Below are 9,946 nucleotides of genomic sequence, written 5' to 3' on the forward strand. Positions count from 1 at the left end.
GTAGATGAATGGATTAGAAAACTGTGGTACATCTACACGATGGAATACTATGCTGCTGTAAAAAAGAAGGAACTCTTACCATTTTCAATGGCGTGGATGGAACTGGAGAGCATTATGCTAAGTGAAATAAGCCAGTCAATGAAGGAAAAATACCACATGATCTCACTCATTCATGGATAATAGAGACCATTATAAACTTTCAGCTTCCATTTTTGTTGTTGAGAATTAAGCTATCCATCTGTTGCTTTGAAACTAATTTTTTCTACCCTCGGGGTTTTTAAGTTTTTCTTCGTCGATTTTCATTTAGGAATTCACTTAGATCCTTAAATTTGTTGTTTGACATCTTTCATTGTTTTTGGAAAATTTCAGCCATTCACATAATGTTTCTGTCTCTCTCTTCCTTCTGGGATTCCAATTAACTGAGTTGGATGTTAGACCTCCTCACTGTATCCTCATGTTTCTTACCCTCTCTTCATTCTGAGCTTTTCCCCCTGACCTATCTTCTGATTCACTGTCTCCACCGTGTCCATTGGCTGTTAACCTGTTCACTGAATTCTTATTTTCAGTTTTTGTATTTTACAGTTAAAAATTACTTTTTGCTCCTTTTAGAAGTCTGCTGTATCACTTTTTATAGTTTCCATTTAATTGCTGAGATCAAGTTTGGTTTTCACTTCCTTGAACATAGTAAACATAATTTAAAATCTATGCTTGATAATTCTAATATTTGGAGTGCCTGTGAGTCTCTTTTTGTTGTTTCTATAGCTTTTAATCTTGTCCTCTTGTCTCCTCATTTGCCTGATTATCTTTAATTGTGTGCTGAAAATTTTGATTAAAAAATCATCTGAGATCAAGAATGTCTTCCAGAAAGGAATTTTTTTTTTTGTGGCATCTCCTTGCGGGAATCCAAGATGAATTAGCCTGATCTCCACTTTTGAGATTTTTCAGCGCCAATCAGATGACTCAAGGCCAATTTGCATTCAGTGTATGTTCTGGTTCACCCCTATTTCTAAGGTGCAGCCCTTCAGGTTCCTAACCTGACGGTAAGGGAAGAGGGTTTTCCTTTTGTCCCTCTGCCTATCAGGCTGTCAGATACAGTTTAACCTCTAGTTTCTTCTGGAATGCTTGGCTCACCTCTTTGAATTCCAGTCCTTTAATGGCTATGGTGCAGTTTTGTAATCAAACCTATTAAAATTTAATAACTAGAACATCAAGGGGAGCTGTGGGGACCCCAATGGTTTGCCAGAGATGCAACTAAAGTTCCTCTTCCTAGCTTTCCTAAAGCCAAAACCTCAGAAAAGCTTTAGCCATGCACTCGGTTGTTGCCAGCTCTGCCTTAGGTACTAGAGGTGACTGACTGGGAAGTGGAGCAGGCTGATTCAGGCAGTCAGATGAATTTCCTGTTAGTATTTAGCAACAGAAACTTCATTTGCTGAAATTTCGGGTAGTAAAGATGTATAAATGGCTACATTCTTTTTTGTGACCTTATGTTCATGCTGTCTTCTTTAAACCTTTCACAGTTTGAATTTTACCTCTTTGGTCTTTTTTCTTTTTAGGACAGTGTCTTCAGCCCTTTCTTCAAGATTTTTTATCATGAATTATCACATGTCAAACTGGACAACTTACCATAGTTAAAGTTTCACCAGTTGACAAATTGGAGGTAAGGCGTGTATATTTGTGTCCGTGTATTCCTGTAATATATTAAAATTTTTTTTGAAAACTAATCAATGTTATTGTTATTACCTCACTCCCTTATCCCCATCCCTTTTATGCATTTAAGAGCAGGGAAAAGATGTTCAGGTGATTTCACATGTTTAGATTTAGGTCCTAAATCAGGACTCTAAGCAAGTTTTTTGTACAATTAACTTGTTACTAGAAAGCTCCGCAGCAAATGGAAGAGTAACTCAGGAGTTGATTTTGAATAAAGGATGCTAATCAATCCTAGCTAGGTCTCAGATCCCCAGTGGGTGGAGCTGGTGGAGCTTAAAAGACTTGTCCCATGGAGTAACTGGGTGTGCATGCAAATGCTGGTCTTCTAACTTCCTAGTTTTTATTGTAACTTTTCTTATTCTTAGATATGTGTTCAGTAACTGAGTTATATCAATGATAAATATGGTATTATGAACAAATCAGGGTATAATTTTTTTTAATGTAGCATAATTCTTTCTTTGAGCCAAGAAAGGCCATTTAACAATATCAGCTTTGATTTTTAGATAGCTTGTTTTGCCACCTTATAAAGATGTTACCACTCTTTTTAACAGCTGTTTCCTAGTATAAGAACATACGTGGGTGTGTGTTTTAACGTAAACACTGGACAAGATGTTATGAGGCCTGTTTTATAATCTTGGCTTTTAAGCAAATTTTTAAATCCCTCTAGCCTTCAGTTACCTTCTTGAGTAAAACAAAGTTGAGTTCGGAGAAAGCCTTGACACTGTTGACATTTGGGCCAGATAATTTACTGTTGGGAGCTTCTTGTGCAGTGTAGGATATTTAGCATTGTCCTTGGCCTCTGCCCACTAAATGCCAATAGTGCCCCTCCCCAGTAATGACAACCAAAAATGCCACCAGACATTGATAAATGTGCCTTGCAGGACAAATTCAACCCCAGTTCAGAACCACTGGATTAGATGATGTGTAGAGTTCCATCCAGCTTTATAATTTTACCAGAGTCCTGGTGCACAAATTTGTGCATGGGTGGGGTCCCTTGGGGTGGCCTGCAGAGGTTGGGCCCCAGCCTCACAGCCCCGCAGCCCCACAGTGCACCCCGCCTTGGCCTGGCACCGCCCCCTCACCTGCTCCACCATCCCACCTGTGGGGTGACCAATTGGGACCGAGCCCTCTTACCCCCCTCCTCCCCGGCTCTCTCAGCACCTAGGAGCTGGGCGGCAGCCCCGCCCCCTGCTGCCGCTGCTGGTCACCATCTATGGAGCACTTGGGCCCCCACTTGCACCCACCTTAGCCTGGTGCTGCCCTCTCACCTGCTCCACCAATCCGCCGTGGTCCTGCTCTCCTTGGGGCCCATCAGGGCCAGCAGTGCCTCCACTGCCACCTGCTGCCAATGCTGCATCACCGACGCCCGTCGTGTTCTGCACCGCCTCCTGGTGGTCAATGCGTGTCATAGCGAGCAGTCCAACTCCTGGTCTCCCAGTCTGAACGATTGCCTGAGGGGACAATTTGCATATTAGGTTCTTATTATATAGCATACTTTTTATTTTTTAATTTTATTTTTCTTTGCACCCCAGCTTAAATGTCATCTCTTCCATGAACCTTTCCTCAGTGCTTGTTTTCCTTGTCCTATCTTAATTGTTCCTTTTTCTGAAAATGTGTTATAGAACTAAACCCTACTCTATTATGAACAAGGGATTCAGGGGTATTGTCAGGCTAGACATTGTTAAATAAATGATTATCAGTGGCATTTTTAAAAAATATATTTTATTGATTTCAGAGAGGAAGGGAGAGTGGGAGAGAGAGATAGAAACACCCATAATGAGAGAGAATCACAGATCGGCTGCCTCCTGCATGTCCCCACCTGGGGATCGAGCCTGCAACCCGGGCATGCGCCCCTGACCGGAATCGAACCTGCGACCCTTCAGTCCACAGGCCAATGCTCTATCCGCTGAGCCAAACCAGCTAGAGCTCAGTGGCATTTTTGTAAATCTTTTATACCCTTACAGTAGGCCACAATTTGTGATCTTGAATCCCTAGGTTAGTGAGACTAATAACTCATTTTTAAAAATAATTTAGAAGGCAGGAACCTCAAATAGAATGTGCGGGAGCTGCACAAAACACAGAAAGGCTGCATTTGGAAAATGTCATATAAAATTTTATAACAGCCCAGCCAGTGTGGCTCAGTGGTTGAGGGTCAACCTGTGAATCAGGAGGTCATGGTTTGATTCCCGGTCAGGGCACATGCCCAGGTTACCAGCTCGATTCCCAGTAGGGAGGCGTGCAGGAGTCAGCCAATCAATGGTTATTTCTCATCATTGATGTTTCCAGCTCTCTCTCCTTCTCCCCCTTCCTCTCTGAAATCAATAAAATATATTAAAAAAAAAACATTTTATAACAGAATTGTTTCAGCTTTCATAGCCAGAAGTTTCTCAAATAATTCCATTTTGTTAATTTAAAACTGCTCTCCAGATAAAAGTAAAAAGAAAAGGTGCTAAATATTTTTCTTACAAAACCTAGAATACCTTACCATATTCTTAAGTCAATATTTTACAAAGCAACCCACAGCAAGAAATACATTATAATCATGATCTAGAACATATACATCCCTTAGACAATTTTTTTGAATCAGTATTTACCATCACTATGTGTGAAACACTGTAATGTTTTGTTATATTATTTTAAAAAAATACTTGTCATCACCTTATAAATTTATTATATAATTTATTAAGAGGTCACAACCCACCATTTGAAAACTACTATTCTAAGTAATCTCTTTATTTAAGTAATAAAATGTGGAGATGATCTGCTTCTGGCATATGTTTCCAACAGGCTGACTTGTCTTTTTTTAAAAATAATATCATTTAATAATTGACCCGACAACCAGAACAAATTAGTTTTTCAATTATTTAAAAGTCCTACAAAATATTTAATGTGGACAAGGCACTATAACTGAAAGAGCATGTTTGGTTTTTATTCTCAAGATTTATAGTGATAAAATCTTGATGAGAATTAAAAATTAATAAACAGTATTTTAAGTGATGAAAGTGATAACAACACACCATGACTTTTAATAGGCATTTAGGAAGGGTAGAAAGATTGAGGATTTGATGGTAGAAGGTTAACATGAATCTGGGGTGGATTTTGCATTGTCATGTGTTAGAAGATTGGGAAAAGCAATTACATATGCTAGAAGACAGCATTTATGTAGGTGCACAGTACTTCTTGCTCATGCTTGAAGTTCATTTATTGGGTAATGTTTAAGATAAAGTAACAGAAGTTAAGATTAAAAGTATACTAAAGTGCTGAAATTATACAGTATAAACAAAATATGTTATTTTAGCTCTATGGTGGTTATAAAATGAGGTGGAGTCAGGAGATTAATTAGAAACTTGTGCGCATCATGGCTCTACTATAAGCCAATATTTGCCCTAAAATGATAAAGTTAACATTGAATTACTAGGTTTCCCGGAATGAAGATAGTTTCTAAATGCTGGGGAGAGAGAAGGCTCACTTGTCAAAATAACCCAGTAAAGGTGCTACTATTCTATATGTAATTGTTCTTCATAGAACAAAAATGGATTATATAATAGTATTTTTAGAAAAGTTATATGCTATTTTAACTATGCAATAGAAAATGTTGTAGTTGTTTGATAGGCCCAGGCTCATCCTTTCTTCTCTAAAAAGAATTGAGGTGCTTAGGATGGCAAGTACAACCAGATGTGCTGCAAAAGCCTTAAGAAAATGAGCGGTGGACTATCTCTTTGTCTTTTTAACTGCTGCTGTAGAAGATATTTGTGACCTAAAGGAAAAGAAGATTCAGCTTGTGATGATAATTGGGGAAGAACCACCTGCCCTAAAAGTGTGGTCTAGCCTTCTGTCTCCTGTTACTTTAAGGCACCAGAGGTTTATGAGTTTTTGTCATTCTTCCATGTTGAGTTTGGAAGTTAGCAGGATAACTATCTCATTTTGTTAGACTTCCAGACTACTGAAAAGAAGGTGCTTTCAGAACTGGGGATGTGAATAAGACGCCTGTGCCAAGGCTCATGAACCACCTTAAGGTAATTAAAAAAAATTTTACATAAATTTTATTTTTCAGAGCAGTTTTAATTTTACAGAAAAATTGAGAAGATAATACAGGGAGTTCACATATACACTGCACCCCATTTTCTCTCATCAGTAGCTTACATTAGCATGGTACATTTGTTAAAATTGAACAGTATTGAAACATTGTTATTAATTAAAGTTCATATTTTAGTTAATTCAGATTTCCTTCGTTTTTACCTAATGTGTTTTCTGTTTCTTGTTTCCTGAGACTCTTCTTAGCTGTGACCATTTCTTAGGCTTCCCTTGTTTTGATGACCTTGTCAATTTTTTTGTGTGTTTTAATATGTGTATTTTAATTTTTTTCTATTAAATCTTTATTGTTGAAAGTATTACATATGTCACCATTTTCTCCCCATTGACCCCTTCTAGCCCATCCCTGCCCCCTGCCTTCACCACCCTATTGTCTGTGTCCATGGGTTATGCATATAATTGCATACAAGGTCTTTGGTTGATCTTTTCCCACCCAGCCACCCCTTCCCTCTGAGATTCGACAGTCTGTTCCATGCTTCTGGATCGATTTCATTCATCAGTTAATTTTGTTCATTCGATCTCACATATGAGTGAGATCATGTGATACTTATTTTTCTCTGACTGGCTTATTTTGCTTAGTATAGTACTCTCCAGGTCCCTCCATGCTGTCTCAAAGGGTAAGAGATCCTTCTTTTTAACTGCTGTATAGTATTCCATGGTGTAAATGTACCACACCTTTTTTATCCACACATCTGCTGATGGACATGTGGGCTGTTTTCAGATCTTAGCTATTGTAAATTGTGCTGCTGTGAACATAGGGGTGCATACGTTCTTTCTGATTGCTGATTTGGGTTTCTTAGTCATCCTGAAAGTGAGATCACTGGGTCAAATGGCAGTTCCATATTTAATTTTTTGAGGAAACTCCATACTGCTTTCCATAATGTCTGCACCTGTCTGCATTCCCACCAGCGGTGTACTAGAGTTCCCTATCCTCCACATCCTCACCAGGACTAACCTGAGTCAAACCAACTAGGGCTTGACAATGCTTTTGATGATTCTTTTTTAATGTGAATATTGTTTGGGTTCATGCATCTCTCTTTAGAATGTAAAAGAATATGAAATAGATGCAGCATTTATGTGACTGTTTGGATTCCACTGTAATGAAAATCATAGAGGTCGATTGTTTTATAAATTATTTGGAAGACTCATTTAGGGAAAATAATAACTTTCATGTCCATATCTTTTCCTTGTTATTTGGTAGCACCTTTATATATATACTAGAGGCCCAGCGCGATTGAAATTGCGTGAGGAGGCGCCCCGCCTCCCGCCATGCAAGGAGGTACCCCACGGGCTGCCGCAGGAGTCAAGCCAGACCTGCATCCCAGGCGGCTGGGAGCCTAACTCGTGGAGTGCTGGGCTGCCACGGGAGTCAGGCCTGACTGGCATCTCGGTGGCCAGGACCCGCGCCTGAATTCCGCCCCAGGCCACCCCAGCCCCCCTGCCTGAGTCCACTCTGGGCTGCCAGAGCCACCGCACCAGCTCGGGCAGGACCCCTGTGTCTGTCTCCATCTCCGCTCCAGGCCTCACCTGCGTGCACAACCTCCTCCTGTCTGGTTGTGACCCATTACGGCATCCCGGCCTAATTTGCCTATTACCTCTTTATATGTATGGCCCAGTGCACGAATTCATGCACATTGAAAGGGAATTAATTAGAAGAAATATTTTAATATCACTATTTGCCAAGTCTGGGTACGGGTATCTGGCTCCCTCCTCTCTCCTGTCAGAGTCTGTGATAATGCCCGTGGGAACACAGTGTCAAAGCCGGCGCCCCATGGGGCCACGGGACTCACCTGAGTTCCAGAGTCCCGCAGCCCCACAGGGCTGGTGCCCCAGGGGACACAGGGCTGGTGAGGGGGATGAGAGTGGTGGCCTGGCTCTAAGAAAACCGCCCTGGGCATCCCTGGGTTACCTCAGGTTCCCCGTGAAAATGGCCAGAGGTGTCAGGGCTGAGTGTGGAGCCAGCAGCAGCAGCGGTGGAAGAAGCTGTCCTGGCTGGCTCTTTGCCTATCACGGTGGCGGGACTGCGGCAAACAGCAGAACATGCCTTGATGGGAATGTCTCTATCAAATGAGCTGGGTAGGGGCTGTTTTAGAACGTGGCTGCCTGGCTACCAGGGTTCCACGTTCTGTTGGGCTCCATTGTCAGGTAGTGAGGTCACTGCTCTTGTCAGGAAATGAAATCACTGCTCTTGTGATGGGAGAAGCTCAGGGTAGGGGACCAGGCAGTGACCAGGGAGGTTTTCTGTCATGTTCATACCCCAGGTCAATGCTGGGGGGTGGACGTGGAGTGTGGGCAGCTCCTGCTACCCTAGGTTTATCCCGACATTGGAGCTCCCACTACCCAGGTTTATCCCGACACTCATTTCCCCTGGGTGGAGGTGGAGTGGGGTGGTGCCCTTTGCCCTAATGTTTAGCCTGAGGGGTAACACCCCCGAGTACCACCCCATGGCCGGCGCCCTGTGGGACTCCCCCAATGCACCTTCTGGTCAACTTCCCTCCAGCGACCTCATGCACACAGCGTCAAGCCCAGCCCCACCCACCTGTGTGCGCCCGCTGTACGCACAGCCATCTTGTGACAGCGTGATGGCGTGAGGACCACCTAGGCCAGTGGTCGGCAAACTCATTAGTCAACAGAGCCAAATATCAACAGTACGATTGAAATTTCTTTCGAGAGCCAAATTTTTTAAACTTAAACTATATAGGTAGGTACATTGTTATTAACTTAATTAGGGTACTCCTAAGCTGGCCTTTGCTAAAAACGTCCTCAATTTGATTGAGGTACATTCACTGAGGTCGACCCCTTCCAACTCTCCCGTCCACACTCGTCTTGTATACTTGTTTCAGATAGACGAGTGTGGATGGGAGAGTTGGAAGGGGTCGACCTCAGCGAACAACGTACCTCCCCTGTGCTGCATATCCTGCGGCCGCCTGTGCCGTGTCTCCATCGCCCGACCAACCGACACCCCCCACTTCTTCTAATGCCACTTCTTCAAAATAGACTCGCCCAGGCCGAAAACCGACTTGTGCGCATGGGCCACGAAGTTTCAATCGCACTGTACGTGTGCGCCTGCACGTGGTATTTTGTGGAAGAGCCACACTCAAGGGCTAAAGAGCTGTATGTGGCTCGCGAGCCACGGTTTGCCAACCACTGACCTAGGCTTTTATTAGTAAGATACTAGTGACCCAGCACGTGAAATCATGTGAGACCAGACCTGCAGGAAACCGTGCAAGACCCAGGGCCCCGGACCCTGCCGTGCATCAGAACTCCCCCAAGTCCCACCGCACCACAAGACCCAGAGTCAAGTCCCTGCCCACCCGTGTACCTCCCCGTGCATGTAGCCCCAGCCACCCACGCGCGCCTCACCGCGCATGCAGCCTCCTGGTGACCGGTCTTTGGTCATTACGGCGTTAGGGCCACTGGGTTTTTATACACACACACACACACACACACACACACACACATACATATACATGAAAAATCCTGAAATTAGGACTCTTACCTCTTCCAGTAAAAGATTATTTGTTATGCCACAATATCAGCCATTTCTTATTGTTGTTTACCTTGAAGAATTTACATTCTGGTACAAAAACTCTTTTGTTGTAAAGCAATTTTGGGGTTAAATTTTACACTGTCTTTAAGTGATGACATTAATGAAGTCTTACCATGTATCCATCGGTACAGGGGAATAAAGGCTAAAGCATAGACTTCAAGTCTGTATCCTCTTTGCTGCTTAACTGTATGATCCACAGGCAAATTATTTACCCTGTCTGTACCTCATATTTCCTCATTTGTAAAATAGGGTTGGATATTACCTCTCCTATGGGATTATAGTAGGGATTAAATGAGATAAAGCATGTAGCACAGTAAATAGTACATAGGCTCAATAAATATGATCTAAAATCAAAACATGCAAAGCAGCAAGAAAATGGATGAAAGTTCCAAAGATTTATACTAGTATATATCTCTTTGTTCAACAGCTATAATTTGGACCAGACCAATTAGGAAAATGATTAAAATTATTCTTTTTTAAAATATATTTATTGATTTCAGAGGGGAAGGAAGAGGAAAAAAGAGACATCAATGATGAGAGAGAATCATTGATCAGCTGCCTCCTGCACACCCCACACTGGGGATTGAGCCCACAATC

The 9,946-nt window shown here is 42.3% G+C and overlaps 1 protein-coding gene across 18 annotated transcripts in view; it reads left to right on the top strand.

Annotated features, from left to right (window-relative positions):
- TAB3 (TGF-beta activated kinase 1/MAP3K7 binding protein 3) overlaps positions 1–9,946 on the top strand; it is a 67,663-nt gene that overhangs the window by 14,297 nt on the left and 43,420 nt on the right. For 17 of the 18 annotated variants that reach the window (XR_001515425.1, XR_001515428.1, XR_001515426.1 and 14 more), the window contains exons 2-3: positions 1,554–1,657; positions 5,639–5,723. The gene's annotated coding sequence lies outside the window, so the exon portion shown is untranslated. The remainder of the gene's footprint in view (positions 1–1,553; positions 1,658–5,638; positions 5,724–9,946) is intronic. The other variant, XM_015570133.1, reaches the window with a different exon arrangement.

Source organism: Myotis davidii, unplaced genomic scaffold, assembly GCF_000327345.1.
Source record: "Myotis davidii unplaced genomic scaffold, ASM32734v1 scaffold1246, whole genome shotgun sequence".
In the NCBI taxonomy this organism is placed as follows: domain Eukaryota; kingdom Metazoa; phylum Chordata; class Mammalia; order Chiroptera; family Vespertilionidae; genus Myotis; species Myotis davidii.